A 12993-nucleotide genomic window follows, 5' to 3' on the forward strand; every position below is an offset into this window, starting at 1 on the left:
CTGCTTTCTAACGGAGGGCAGGCAGAGTGCTGCTTTCTAACGGAGGTAGTGAGAGTGCTGCTTTATAACTGAGGGTAGAGTGAAACGGAAGTGCTGCTTTCTAACTGAGGGTATGAGAGTGCTGCTTTCTCTAACTGAGGGCAGTGAGAGTGCTGCTTTCTAACTGAGGGGTAGTGAGAGTGTGCTATCTAACTGAGGAGTGAGAGTGCTGCTTTCTAACTGAGTAGTGAGAGAGCCTGCTTTCTAACTGAGGGTATGAGAGTGCTGCTTTGTAACTGAGGGTATAGAGTGCTGCTTTGTAACTGAGGTATGAGAGTGCTGCTTTCTAACTGAGGTAGGTGAGAGTGCTGCTTTCTAACTGAGGGAAGTGAGAGTGCTGCTTTCTAACTGAGGGCAGGAGAGTGCTGCTTCTAACTGAGGTAGTGAGAGCAGCTTTCTAACTGAGGGCAGTGGAGTGCTGCTTTCTAACTGAGGGTAGTGAGAGTGCTGCTTTCTAACTGTGGGCAGTGAGAGTGCTGCTTTCTAACTGAAGGCAGTGAGAGTGCTGCTTTCTAACTGAGGGCAGTGAGAGTGCTGCTTTCTAACTGAGAGCAGTGAGAGTGCTGCTTTCTGACGGCCGTGAGAGTGCTGCTTTCTAACTGAGGGCAGTGAGAGTGCTGCTTTCTAACTGAGGGCAGTGAGTCTGCTGCTTTCTAAATGAGGGCAGTGAGAGTGCTGCTTTCTAACTGAGGTTAGTGAGAGTGCTGCTTTCGAACTGAGGGTAGTGAGAGTGCTGCTTTCTAACTGAGGGGATTGGGAGCGCTGCTTTCTAACTGAGGGCAGTGAGAGTGCTGCTTTCGATCTGAGCGTAGTGAGAGTGCTGCTTTCTAACTGAGGGCAGGGAGAGTGCTGCTTTCTAACTGAGCGCAGTGAGAGTGCTGCTTTCTAACTGAGGGCAGGGAGAGTGCTGCTTTCTAACTGAGGGCAGGGAGAGTGCTGCTTTCTAACTGAGGGCAGTGAGAGTGCTGCCTTCTAACTGAGGGCAGTGAGAGTGCTGCTTCTAACTGAGGGCAGTGAGTGCTGCTTTCCAACTGAGAGCATTGAGAGTGCTGCTTTCCAACTGAGAGCATTGAGAGTGCTGCTTTCCAACTGAGAGCATTGAGAGTGCTGCTTTCTAACTGAGGGCAGTGAGAGTGCTGCTTTCTAACTGAGGGCAGTGAGAGTGCTGCTTTCTAACTGAGGTTAGTGAGAGTGCTGCTTTGTAACTGAGGGAAGTGAGAGTGCTGCTTTCTAACTTGAGCAGTATGAGTGTGCTTTCTATTGGAGCAGTGAGAGACCTGCTTCTAAACTGAGGGCAGTGAGAGTGCTGCTTTCTAACTGAGGGTAGTGCGCCGTGCTGCTTTCTAACTGAGGGCTTGAGAGTGCGGCTTTCTAATGGAGGGCAGTGAGAGTGCTGCTTTCTAACTAAGGGCAGAAGAGTGCGCTTTTCTAATGAGGGCAGAGAAGTGCTGTTTTAATGAGAGTTTGCTGCTTTCTAACTGAGAGCAGTGAGAGTGCTGTTTTCTGACGGCCGTGAGAGTGCTGCTTTCTAACTGAGGCGAGTGAGAGTGCTGCTTTCTAACTGAAGGTAGTGAGGGTGCTGCTTTCTAACTGAGTGCAGGGAGAGCGCTGCTTTCTATCTGAGGCCATTGAGAGTGCTGCTTTCTAACTGAGGGCAGGGAGAGTGCTGCTATCTAACTGAGGCAGTGAGATTGCTGCTTTCTAACTGAGGTCATGAGAGTGCGCTTTCTAACTGAGGGCAGGAAGATTGCTGCTTTCTAATGAAGGCAGTGAGAGTGCTGCTTCTAACTGAGGCAGTGAAGATGCTGCTTTCTTACTGAGGGTAGTGAAGTGCTGTTTCTAACTGAGGGCAGTGAGAGTGCCTCCTTCTAACTGAGGTCCAGTATGTGCGCTTCTCAACTGAGGCATGAGAGTGCTGCTTTCTAACTGAGGGCAGTGAGAGTGCTGCTTTCTAACTGAGGCATGCGAGTGCTGCTTTCTAACTGAGGTAGTGAAGTGCTGCTTTCTAACTGAGGGCATGAAGCTGCTTTCTAACTGAGGGGTGAGAGTGCTGCTTTTACTGAGGGCAGTGAGAGTGCTGCTTTCTAACTGAGGTAGTGAGAGTGCTGCTTTCTAACTGAGGGCAGTGAGAGTGCTGCTTTCTAACTGAGGGCTAGGGAGAGTGCTGCTTTCAACTGAGGGCAGTGAGAGTGCTGCTTCTCTGAACTGAGGGGCAGTGGAGGAGGTGCTGCTTTCTAACTGAGGGCAGGGAGAGTGCTGCTTTCTAACTGAGGGCAGGGAGAGTGCTGCTTTCGAACTGAGGGCAGGGAGGGTGCTGCTTTCGAACTGAGGGCAGTGAGAGTGCTGCTTTCTAACTGAGGGCAGGGAGATTTCTGCTTTCTAACTGAGGGCAGTGAGAGTGCTGCTTTCTAACTGAGCGTAATGGGAGTGCTGCTTTCTAACTGAGGGCAGTGAGACTGCTGCTTTCTAACTGAGGGCAGTGAGTCTGCTGCTTTCTAACTGAGGGCAGTGAGAGTGCTGCTTTCTAACTGAGGGCGGTGAGAGTGCTGCTTTCTAACTGAGGGCAGTGAGAGTGCTGCTTTCTAACTGAGGGCAGTGAGAGTGCTGCCTTCTAACTGAGGGCAGTGAGAGTGCTGCTTTCTAACTGAGGGCAGTGAGAGTGCTGCTTTCTAACTGAGGGCAGTGAGAGTGCTGCTTTCTAACTGAGGGCAGTGAGAGTGCTGCTTTCTAACTGAGGGCAGGGAGAGTGCTGCTTTCTAACTGAGGGCAGTGAGAGTGCTGCTTTCTAACTGAGGGCAGTGAGAGTGCTGCTTTCTAACTGAGGGCAGTGAGAGTGCTGCTTTCTAACTGAGGGAAGTGAGGGTGCTGCTTTCTAACTGAGGGCAGTGAGAGTGCTGCTTTTAACCTGAGATCAGTGAGAATGCTGCTTTCTAACTGAGGGCAGTGGGAGTGCTGCTTTCTAACTGAGGGCAGTGAGAGTGCTGCTATCTAACTGAGGGCAGGGAGAGTGCTGCTTTCTAACTGAGGGCAGTGAGAGTGCTGCCTTCTAACTGAGGGCAGTGAGAGTGCTGCCTTCTAACTGAGGGCAGTGAGAGTGCTGCCTTCTAACTGAGGGCAGTGAGAGTGCTGCCTTCTAACTGAGGGCAGTGAGAGTGCTGCCTTCTAACTGAGGGCAGTGAGAGTGCTGCTTTCTAACTGAGGGCAGTGAGAGTGCTGCCTTCTAACTGAGGGCAGTGAGAGTGCTGCCTTCTAACTGAGGGCAGTTGAGTGCTGCCTTCTAACTGAGGGCAGTGAGAGTGCTGCCTTCTAACTGAGGGCAGTGAGAGTGCTGCCTTCTAACTGAGGGCAGTGAGAGTGCCTGCTTCTAACTGAGGCAGTGAGAGTGCTTCTTCTAACTGAGGGCAGTGAGAGTGCTGCTTCTAACTGAGGGCAGTGGAGTGCTGCTTCTAACTGAGGGCAGTGAGAGTGCTGCTTCCTAACTGAGGGCAGTGAGAGTGCTGCCTTCTAACTGTGGGCAGGGAGAGTGCTGCTTTCTAATTGAGGGATGGAGAGTGCTGCTTTCTAACTGAGGTCAGTGGAGAGTGCTGCTTCTAACTGAGGGCAGTGAGGAGTGCTGCTTTCTAACTGAGGGCTAGTGAGAGTTGCTGCATTCTAACCTGGGGGGAGGGTCAGTGAGAGGTGCTGCCTTCTAACTGAGGGTAGTGATAGTGCTGCTTTCTTAAATGAGGTAGTGAGAGTGCTGCCTTCTAACTGAGGGCAGTGAGAGTGCTGCTTTCTAACTGAGGGCAGTGAGAGTGCTGCTTTCTAACTGAGGGCAGTGAGAGTGCTGCTTTCTAACTGAGGGCAGTGAGAGTGCTGCTTTTTAATTGTGAGCAGTGAGAGTGCTGCTTTCTAACTGAGGCAGTGGTGTGCTGCTTTCTAACTGAGGGCAGTGAGAGTGCTGCTTTCTAACTGAGGGCAGTGAGAGTGCTGCTTTCTAATTGAGAGCAGTGAGAGTGCTGCTTTCTAACTGAGGGGAGTGAGAGTGCTGCTTTCTAATTGAGAGCATTGAGAGTGCTGCTTTCTAACTGAGGGCAGTGAGAGTGCTGCTTTCTAACTGAGGGCAGTTCGAGTGCTGCTTTCTAATTGAGAGCAGTGAGAGACCTGCTTTCTAACTGAAGGGCAGAGTTGCTGCTTCTAACTGAGGGCAGAGAGGGTGCTGCTTTCTAATGGAGGGCAGTGAGAGTGCTGCTTTCTAACTGAGAGCAGTGAGAGTGCTGTTTTCTGACGGCCGTGAGAGTGCTGCTTTCTAACTGAGGGCAGTGAGAGTGCTGCTTTCTAACTGAGGGTAGTGAGGGTGCTGCTTTCTAACTGAGGGCAGGGAGAGCGCTGCTTTCTAACTGAGGCCATTGAGAGTGCTGCTTTCTAACTGAGGGCAGTGAGAGTGCTGCTTTCTAACTGAGGCAGGGAGAGTTCTGCTTTCAAACTGAGGGCAGTGAGAGTGCTGCTTTATAACTGAGGGCAGTGAGAGAGCTGCTTTCTAACTGAGGGCTATGAGAGTGCTGCTTTCTAACTGAGGGCAGTGAGTCTGCTGCTTTCTAATTGAGGGCAGTGAGAGTGCTGCTTTCTAACTGAGCGCCTTGATAGTGCTGCTTTCTGAGGGCAGGGAGAGTGCTGCTTTCTAATTGAGGGCAGTGAGAGTGCAGCTTTCTAACTGAGGGTAGTCGGAGTGCTGCTTTCTAACTGAGGGCAGTGAAAGTGCTGCTTTTTAACTGAGGGCAGTGAGAGTGCTGCTTTATAACTGATGGTAGTGAGAGTGCTGCTTTCTAACTGAGGGCAGTGAGAAGTGCTGCTTTCTAACTGAGGGCAGTGAGAGTGCTGCTTTCTAACTGAGGGTAGTGAGAGTGCTGCTTTCTAACTGAGGGTAGTGAGAGTGCTGCTTTCTAACTGAGGGTAGTGAGAGTGCTGCTTTCTAACTGAGGGTAGTGAGAGTGCTGCTTTCTAACTGAGGGTAGTGAGAGTGCTGCTTTCTAACTGAGGGCAGTGAGAGTGCTGCTTTCTAACTGAGGGCAGTGAGAGTGCTGCTTTCTAACTGAGGGTAGTGAGAGTGCTGCTTTCTAACTGAGGGCAGTGAGAGTGCTGCTTTCTGACGGCCGTGAGAGTGCTGCTTTCTAACTGAGGGCAGTGAGAGTGCTGCTTTCTAACTGAGGGCAGTGAGAGTGCTGCTTTCTAACTGAGGGCAGTGAGAGTGCTGCTTTCTAACTGAGGGCAGGTGAGAGTGCTGCTTTCTAACTGAGCGGCAGTGAGAGTGCTGCTTTCTACTGAGGCAGTGAGGAGTGCTGCTTTCTAACTGAGGGCAGTGAGAGTGCTGCTTTCTAACTGAGGGCAGTGAGAGTGCTCTGGTCTAAATGAGGGCAGTGAGAGTGCTGCTTTCTAACTGAGTGAGTGAGAAGTGCTGCCTTTCTCTACTTGAGAGCAGTGAGGAGTGCTGCATTGCTAACTGAGGGCAGGGAGAGTGCTGCTTTCTAACTGAGGGCAGTGAGAGTGCTGCTTTCTAACTGAGGGCAGTAGTGAGAGTGCTGCTTCTCAACGAGGCAGGAGAGTGCTGCTTTCGAACTGAGGCAGTGAGACTGTTGTTTTCAGTGGCAGTGAGAGTGCTGCTTTCGACCTGAAGCAGCGAGTGCTTGCTTTCTAACAGAGAGCAGTCGAGGTGCTGCTTTCTATATGAGGGCAGTGAGAGTGCTGCTTTCTAACTGAGGGCAGTGAGAGTGCTGCTTTCTAACTGAGGGCAGTGAGAGTGCTGCTTTCTAACTGAGGGCAGTGAGAGTGCTGCTTTCTAACTGAGGGCAGTGAGAGTGCTGCTTTCTAACTGAGGGCAGTGAGAGTGCTGCCTTCTAACTGAGGGCAGTGAGAGTGCTGCTTTCTAACTGAGGGCAGTGAGAGTGCTGCTTTCTAACTGAGGGCAGTGAGAGTGCTGCTTTCTAACTGAGGGCAGTGAGAGTGCTGCTTTCAAACTGAGGGCAGTCGGAGTGCTGCTTTCAAACTGAGGGCAGTCGGAGTGCTGCTTTCAAACTGAGGGCAGTCGGAGTGCTGCTTTCAAACTGAGGGCAGTCGGAGTGCTGCTTTCTAACTGAGGGTCGTGAGGGTGCTGCTTTCTAACTGAGGGCAGGGAGCGTACTGCTTTCTAACTGAGGGCAGTGAGAGTGCTGCTTTCTAACTGAGGGCAGTGAGAGTGCTGCTTTCTAACTGAGGGCAGTGAGAGTGCTGCTTTCTAACTGAGGGTAGTGAGAGTGCTGCTTTCTAACTGAGGGCAGTGAGAGTGCTGCTTTCTACTGAGGGCAGTGAGAGTGCTGCCTTTCTAACTGAGGGCAGTGAGAGTGCTGCCTTTCTAACTGAGGGCAGTGAGAGTGCTGCTTCTAACTGAGGGCAGTGAGAGTGCTGCCTTCTAACTGAGGGCAGTGAGAGTGCTGCCTTCTAACTGAGGGCAGTGAGAGTGCTGCCTTCTAACTGAGGGCAGTGAGAGTGCTGCTTCCTGAGGGCAGTGAGAGTGCTGCTTTCTAACTGAGAGCAGTGAGAGTGTTGCTTTCTAACTGAGGGCAGTGAGAGGACAGCTTTCTAAATGAGGGCAGTGAGAGGGCAGCTTTCTAAATGAGGGCAGTGAGAGTGCTGCTTTCTAACTGAGGGCAGTGAGAGTGCTGCTTTCTAACTGAGGGCAGTGAGAGTGCTGCTTTCTAACTGAGGGCAGTGAGAGTGCTGCCTTTCTAACTGAGGGCAGTGAGAGTGCTGCTTCTAACTGAGGGCAGTGAGAGTGTGCTTTCTAACTGAGGGGTAGTGAGAGTGCTGCCTTCTAACTGAGGGCAGTGAGAGTGCTGCCTTCTAACTGAGGGCAGTGAGAGTGCTGCCTTTCTAACTGAGGGCAGTGAGAGTGCTGCTTCTAACTGAGGGCAGTGAGAGTGCTGCCTTTCTAACTGAGGGCAGTGAGAGTGCTGCTTTCTAACTGAGGGCAGTGAGAGTGCTGCCTTCTAACTGAGGGCAGTGAGAGTGCTGCCTTCTAACTGAGGGCAGTGAGAGTGCTGCCTTTCTAACTGAGGGCAGTGAGAGTGCTGCCTTCTAAACTGAGGGCAGTGAGACGTGCTGCCTTTCTAACTGAGGGCAGTTGAGAGTGCTGCTTCTAACTGAGGGCAGTGAGAGTGCTGCCTTCTAACTGAGGGCAGTGAGAGTGCTGCCTTCTAACTGAGGGCAGTGAGAGTGCTGCCTTCTAACTGAGGGCAGTGAGAGTGCTGCCTTCTAACTGAGGGCAGTGAGAGTGCTGCCTTTCTAACTGAGGGCAGTGAGAGTGCTGCTTTCTAACTGAGGGCAGTGAGAGTGCTGCTTTCTAACTGAGGGCAGTGAGAGTGCAGATTTCTAACTGAGGGCAGTAGTGAGTGCTGCTTTCTAACTGAGGGCAGTGAGAGTGCTGCTTTCTAACTGAGAGCAGTGAGAGTGCTGCTTTCTAACTGACAGTAGTGAGAGTGCTGCTTTCTAACTGAGGGCAGTGAGAGTGCTGCTTTCTAACTGAGGGCAGTGAGAGTGCTGCTTTCTAACTGAGGGCAGTGAGAGTGCTGCTTTCTAACTGAGGGCAGTGAGAGTGCTGCTTTCTAACTGAGAGCAGTGAGAGTGCTGCTTTCTGACGGCCGTGAGAGTGCTGCTTTCTAACTGAGGGCAGTGAGAGTGCTGCTTTCTAACTGAGGGCAGTGAGAGTGCTGCTTTCTAACTGAGGGCAGTGAGAGTGCTGCTTTCTAACTGAGGGCAGTGAGAGTGCTGCTTTCTAACTGAGGGCAGTGAGAGTGCTGCTTTCTAACTGAGGGCAGTGAGAGTGCTGCTTTCTAACTGAGGGCAGTGAGAGTGCTGCTTTCTAACTGAGGGCAGTGAGAGTGCTGCTTTCTAACTGAGGGCAGTGAGAGTGCTGCTTTCTAACTGAGGGCAGTGAGAGTGCTGCTTTCTAACTGAGGGCAGTGAGAGTGCTGCTTTCTAACTGAGGGCAGTGAGAGTGCTGCTTTCTAACTGAGGGCAGTGAGAGTGCTGCTTTCTAACTGAGGGCAGTGAGAGTGCTGCTTTCTAACTGAGGGCAGTGAGAGTGCTGCTTTCTAACTGAGGGCAGTGAGAGTGCTGCTTTCTAACTGAGGGCAGTGAGAGTGCTGCTTTCTAACTGAGGGCAGTGAGAGTGCTGCTTTCTAACTGAGGGCAGTGAGAGTGCTGCTTTCTAACTGAGGGCAGTGAGAGTGCTGCTTTCTAACTGAGGGCAGTGAGAGTGCTGCTTTCTAACTGAGGGCAGTGAGAGTGCTGCTTTCTAACTGAGGGCAGTGAGAGTGCTGCTTTCTAACTGAGGGCAGTGAGAGTGCTGCTTTCTAACTGAGGGCAGTGAGAGTGCTGCTTTAACTGAGGGCAGTGAGAGTGCTGCTTTCTAACTGAGGGCAGTGAGAGTGCTGCTTTCTAACTGAGGGCAGTGAGAGTGCTGCTTTCTAACTGAGGGCAGTGAGAGTGCTGCTTTCTAACTGAGGGCAGTGAGAGTGCTGCTTTCTAACTGAGGGCAGTGAGAGTGCTGCTTTCTAACTGAGGGCAGTGAGAGTGCTGCTTTCTAACTGAGGGCAGTGAGAGTGCTGCTTTCTAACTGAGGGCAGTGAGAGTGCTGCTTTCTAACTGAGGGCAGTGAGAGTGCTGCTTTCTAACTGAGGGCAGTGAGAGTGCTGCTTTCTAACTGAGGGCAGTGAGAGTGCTGCTTTCTAACTGAGGGCAGTGAGAGTGCTGCTTTCTAACTGAGGGCAGTGAGAGTGCTGCTTTCTAACTGAGGGCTAGTGAGAGTGCTGCTCTTCTAACTGAGGGCAGCTGATAGACGAGCTTTCTAACTGAGGGTAGTGCAGAGAGCTGCTTTCTAACTGAGGGCACTGTGAGTGCGGCCTTCTAACTGAGGGCGTTGAGAGTGCTGCTTTCTAACTGAGGGCAGTGAGAGAGTGCTGCTTTCTAACTGAGGGCAGTGAGAGTGCTGCCTTTCTAATGAGGGCTAGTGAGAGTGCTGCTTTCTAACTGAGGGCAGTGAGAGTGCTGCTTTCTAACTGAGGCAGTGAGACGTGCTGCTTTCTAACTGAGGGAGTGAGAGTGCTGCTTTCTAACTGAGGGAGTGAGAGTGCTGCTTTTCTAACTAGAGGGCAGTGAGAGTGTGCTTTCTAACTGAGCGCTGTGCGAGTGCTGCCTTTCTAACTGAGGGCTAGTGAGAGTGCTGCTTTCTAACTTGGGGCAGTGAGAGTGCTGCATTATAATTGAGGGTAGTGAGAGTGCTGCTTTCTAACTGAGGGGAGTGGGAGCGCTGCTTTCTAACTGAGGGCATGAGAGTGCTGCTATCTAACTGAGGGCAGTGAGGAGTGCTGATTTCTAACTGAGGGCAGTTAAAGTACTGCTTTTTAACTGAGCACAGTGATAGTGCTTTTTTCTGAGGGCAGGTAGAGTGCTGCTTTCTAACTGAGGGCAGTGAGAGTGCTGCTTTCTAACTGAGGGCAGTGAGATTGCTGCTTTCTAACTGAGGGCGTGAGAGTGCGCTTTCTAACTGAGTAGTGAGAGTGCTGCTTCTAACTGAGGGCAGTGAGAGTGCTGCTTTCTAATGAGGGCAGTGAGAGTGCTGCTTTCTAATTGAGAGTAGTGAGAGTGCTGCTTTATAACAGAGGGCAGTGAGAGGGCAGCCTTCTAACTGAGGGCAGTGAGAGTGCTGCTTTCTAACTGAGGGCAGTGAGAGTGCTGCTTTCTAACTGAAGGCAGTGAGAGTGCTGCTTTCTAACTGAGGGCAGTGAGAGTGCTGCTTTCTAACTGAGGGCAGTGAGAGTGCTGCTTTCTAACTGAGAGCAGTGAGAGTGCTGCTTTCTAACTGAGGGCAGTGAGAGTGCTGCTTTCTAACTGAGGGCAGTGAGAGTGCTGCTTTCTAACTGAGGGCAGTGAGAGTGCTGCTTTCTAACTGAGGGCAGTGAGAGTGCTGCTTTCTAACTGAGGGCAGTGAGAGTGCTGCTTTCTAACTGAGGGCAGTGAGAGTGCTGCTTTCTAACTGAGGGCAGTGAGAGTGCTGCTTTCTAACTGAGGGCAGTGAGAGTGCTGCTTTCTAACTGAGGGCAGTGAGAGTGCTGCTTTCTAACTGAGGGCAGTGAGAGTGCTGCTTTCTAACTGAGGGCAGTGAGAGTGCTGCTTTCTAACTGAGGGCAGTGAGAGTGCTGCTTTCTAACTGAGGGCAGTGAGAGTGCTGCTTTCTAACTGAGGGCAGTGAGAGTGCTGCTTTCTAACTGAGGGCAGTGAGAGTGCTGCTTTCTAACTGAGGGCAGTGAGAGTGCTGCTTTCTAACTGAGGGCAGTGAGAGTGCTGCTTTCTAACTGAGGGCAGTGAGAGTGCTGCTTTCTAACTGAGGGCAGTGAGAGTGCTGCTTTCTAACTGAGGGCAGTGAGAGTGCTGCTTTCTAACTGAGGGCAGTGAGAGTGCTGCTTTCTAACTGAGGGCAGTGAGAGTGCTGCTTTCTAACTGAGGGCAGTGAGAGTGCTGCTTTCTAACTGAGGGCAGTGAGAGTGCTGCTTTCTAACTGAGGGCAGTGAGAGTGCTGCTTTCTAACTGAGGGCAGTGAGAGTGCTGCTTTCTAACTGAGGGCAGTGAGAGTGCTGCTTTCTAACTGAGGGCAGTGAGAGTGCTGCTTTCTAACTGAGGGCAGTGAGAGTGCTGCTTTCTAACTGAGGGCAGTGAGAGTGCTGCTTTCTAACTGAGGGCAGTGAGAGTGCTGCTTTCTAACTGAGGGCAGTGAGAGTGCTGCTTTCTAACTGAGGGCAGTGAGAGTGCTGCTTTCTAACTGAGGGCAGTGAGAGTGCTGCTTTCTAACTGAGGGCAGTGAGAGTGCTGCTTTCTAACTGAGGGCAGTGAGAGTGCTGCTTTCTAACTGAGGGCAGTGAGAGTGCTGCTTTCTAACTGAGGGCAGTGAGAGTGCTGCTTTCTAACTGAGGGCAGTGAGAGTGCTGCTTTCTAACTGAGAGCAGTGAGAGTGCTGCTTTCTGATGGCCGTGAGAGTGCTGCTTTCTAACTGAGGGCAGTGAGAGTACTGCTTCTAACTGAGGGCAGTGAGAGTGCTGCTTTCTAACTGAGGGCAGTGAGAGTGCTGCTTTCAAACAGAGGGCAGTGAGAGTGCTGCTTTCTAACTGAGGCCATTGAGAGTGCTGCTTTCTAACTGAGGGCAGTGAGAGTGCTGCTTTCTAACTGAGGGCAGTGAGAGTGCTGCTTTCTAACTGAGGGCAGTGAGAGTGCTGCTTTCTAACCGAGGGCAGTGAGAGTGCTGCTTTCTAACTGAGGGCAGTGAGAGTGCTGCTTTCTAACTGAGGGCAGTGAGAGTGCTGCTTTCTAACTGAGGGCAGTGAGAGTGCTGCTTTCTAACTGAGGGCAGTGAGAGTGCTGCTTTCTAACTGAGGGCAGTGAGAGTGCTGCTTTCTAACTGAGGGCAGTGAGAGTGCTGCTTTCTAACTGAGGGCAGTGAGAGTGCTGCTTTCTAACTGAGGGCAGTGAGAGTGCTGCTTTCTAACTGAGGGCAGTGAGAGTGCTGCTTTCTAACTGAGGGCAGTGAGAGTGCTGCTTTCTAACTGAGGGCAGTGAGAGTGCTGCTTTCTAACTGAGGGCAGTGAGAGTGCTGCTTTCTAACTGAGGGCAGTGAGAGTGCTGCTTTCTAACTGAGGGCAGTGAGAGTGCTGCTTTCTAACTGAGGGCAGTGAGTGTGCTGCTTTCTAACTGAGGGCAGTGAGAGTGCTGCTTTCTAACTGTGGCAGTGAGAGTGCTGCTTTCTAACTGAGGGCAGTGAGAGTGCTGCTTTCTGACTGAGGGCAGTGAGAGTGCTGCTTTCTAACTGAGGGCAGTGAGAGTGCTGCTTTCTAACTGAGGGCAGTGAGAGTGCTGCTTTCTAACTGAGGGCAGTGAGAGTGCTGCTTTCTAACTGAGGGCAGTGAGAGTGCTGCTTTCTAACTGAGGGCAGTGAGAGTGCTGCTTTCTAACTGAGGGCAGTGAGAGTGCTGCTTTCTAACTGAGGGCAGTGAGAGTGCTGCTTTCTAACTGAGGGCAGTGAGAGTGCTGCTTTCTAACTGAGGGCAGTGAGAGTGCTGCTTTCTAACTGAGGGCAGTGAGAGTGCTGCTTTCTAACTGAGGGCAGTGAGAGTGCTGCTTTCTAACTGAGGGCAGTGAGAGTGCTGCTTTCTAACTGAGGGCAGTGAGAGTGCTGCTTTCTAACTGAGGGCAGTGAGAGTGCTGCTTTCTAACTGAGGGCAGTGAGAGTGCTGCTTTCTAACTGAGGGCAGTGAGAGTGCTGCTTTCTAACTGAGGGCAGTGAGAGTGCTGCTTTCTAACTGAGGGCAGTGAGAGTGCTGCTTTCTAACTGAGGGCAGTGAGAGTGCTGCTTTCTAACTGAGGGCAGTGAGAGTGCTGCTTTCTAACTGAGGGCAGTGAGAGTGCTGCTTTCTAACTGAGGGCAGTGAGAGTGCTGCTTTCTAACTGAGGGCAGTGAGAGTGCTGCTTTCTAACTGAGGGCAGTGAGAGTGCTGCTTTCTAACTGAGGGCAGTGAGAGTGCTGCTTTCTAACTGAGGGCAGTGAGAGTGCTGCTTTCTAACTGAGGGTAGTGAGAGTGCTGCTTTCTAACTGAGGGCAGTGAGAGTGCTGCTTTCTAACTGAGGGCAGTGAGAGTGCTGCTTTCTAACTGAGGGCAGTGAGAGTGCTGCTTTCTAACTGAGGGCAGTGAGAGTGCTGCTTTCTAACTGAGGGCAGTGAGAGTGCTGCTTTCTAACTGAGGGCAGTGAGAGTGCTGCTTTCTAACTGAGGGCAGTGAGAGTGCTGCTTTCTAACTGAGGGCAGTGAGAGTGCTGCTTTCTAACTGAGGGCAGTGAGAGTGCTGCTTTCTAACTGAGGGCAGTGAGAGTGCTGCTTTCTAACTGAGGGCAGTG

The sequence above is a fragment of the Carcharodon carcharias genome, chromosome 13, assembly GCF_017639515.1.
Source record: "Carcharodon carcharias isolate sCarCar2 chromosome 13, sCarCar2.pri, whole genome shotgun sequence".
Classification (NCBI taxonomy): Eukaryota; Metazoa; Chordata; class Chondrichthyes; order Lamniformes; family Lamnidae; genus Carcharodon; species Carcharodon carcharias.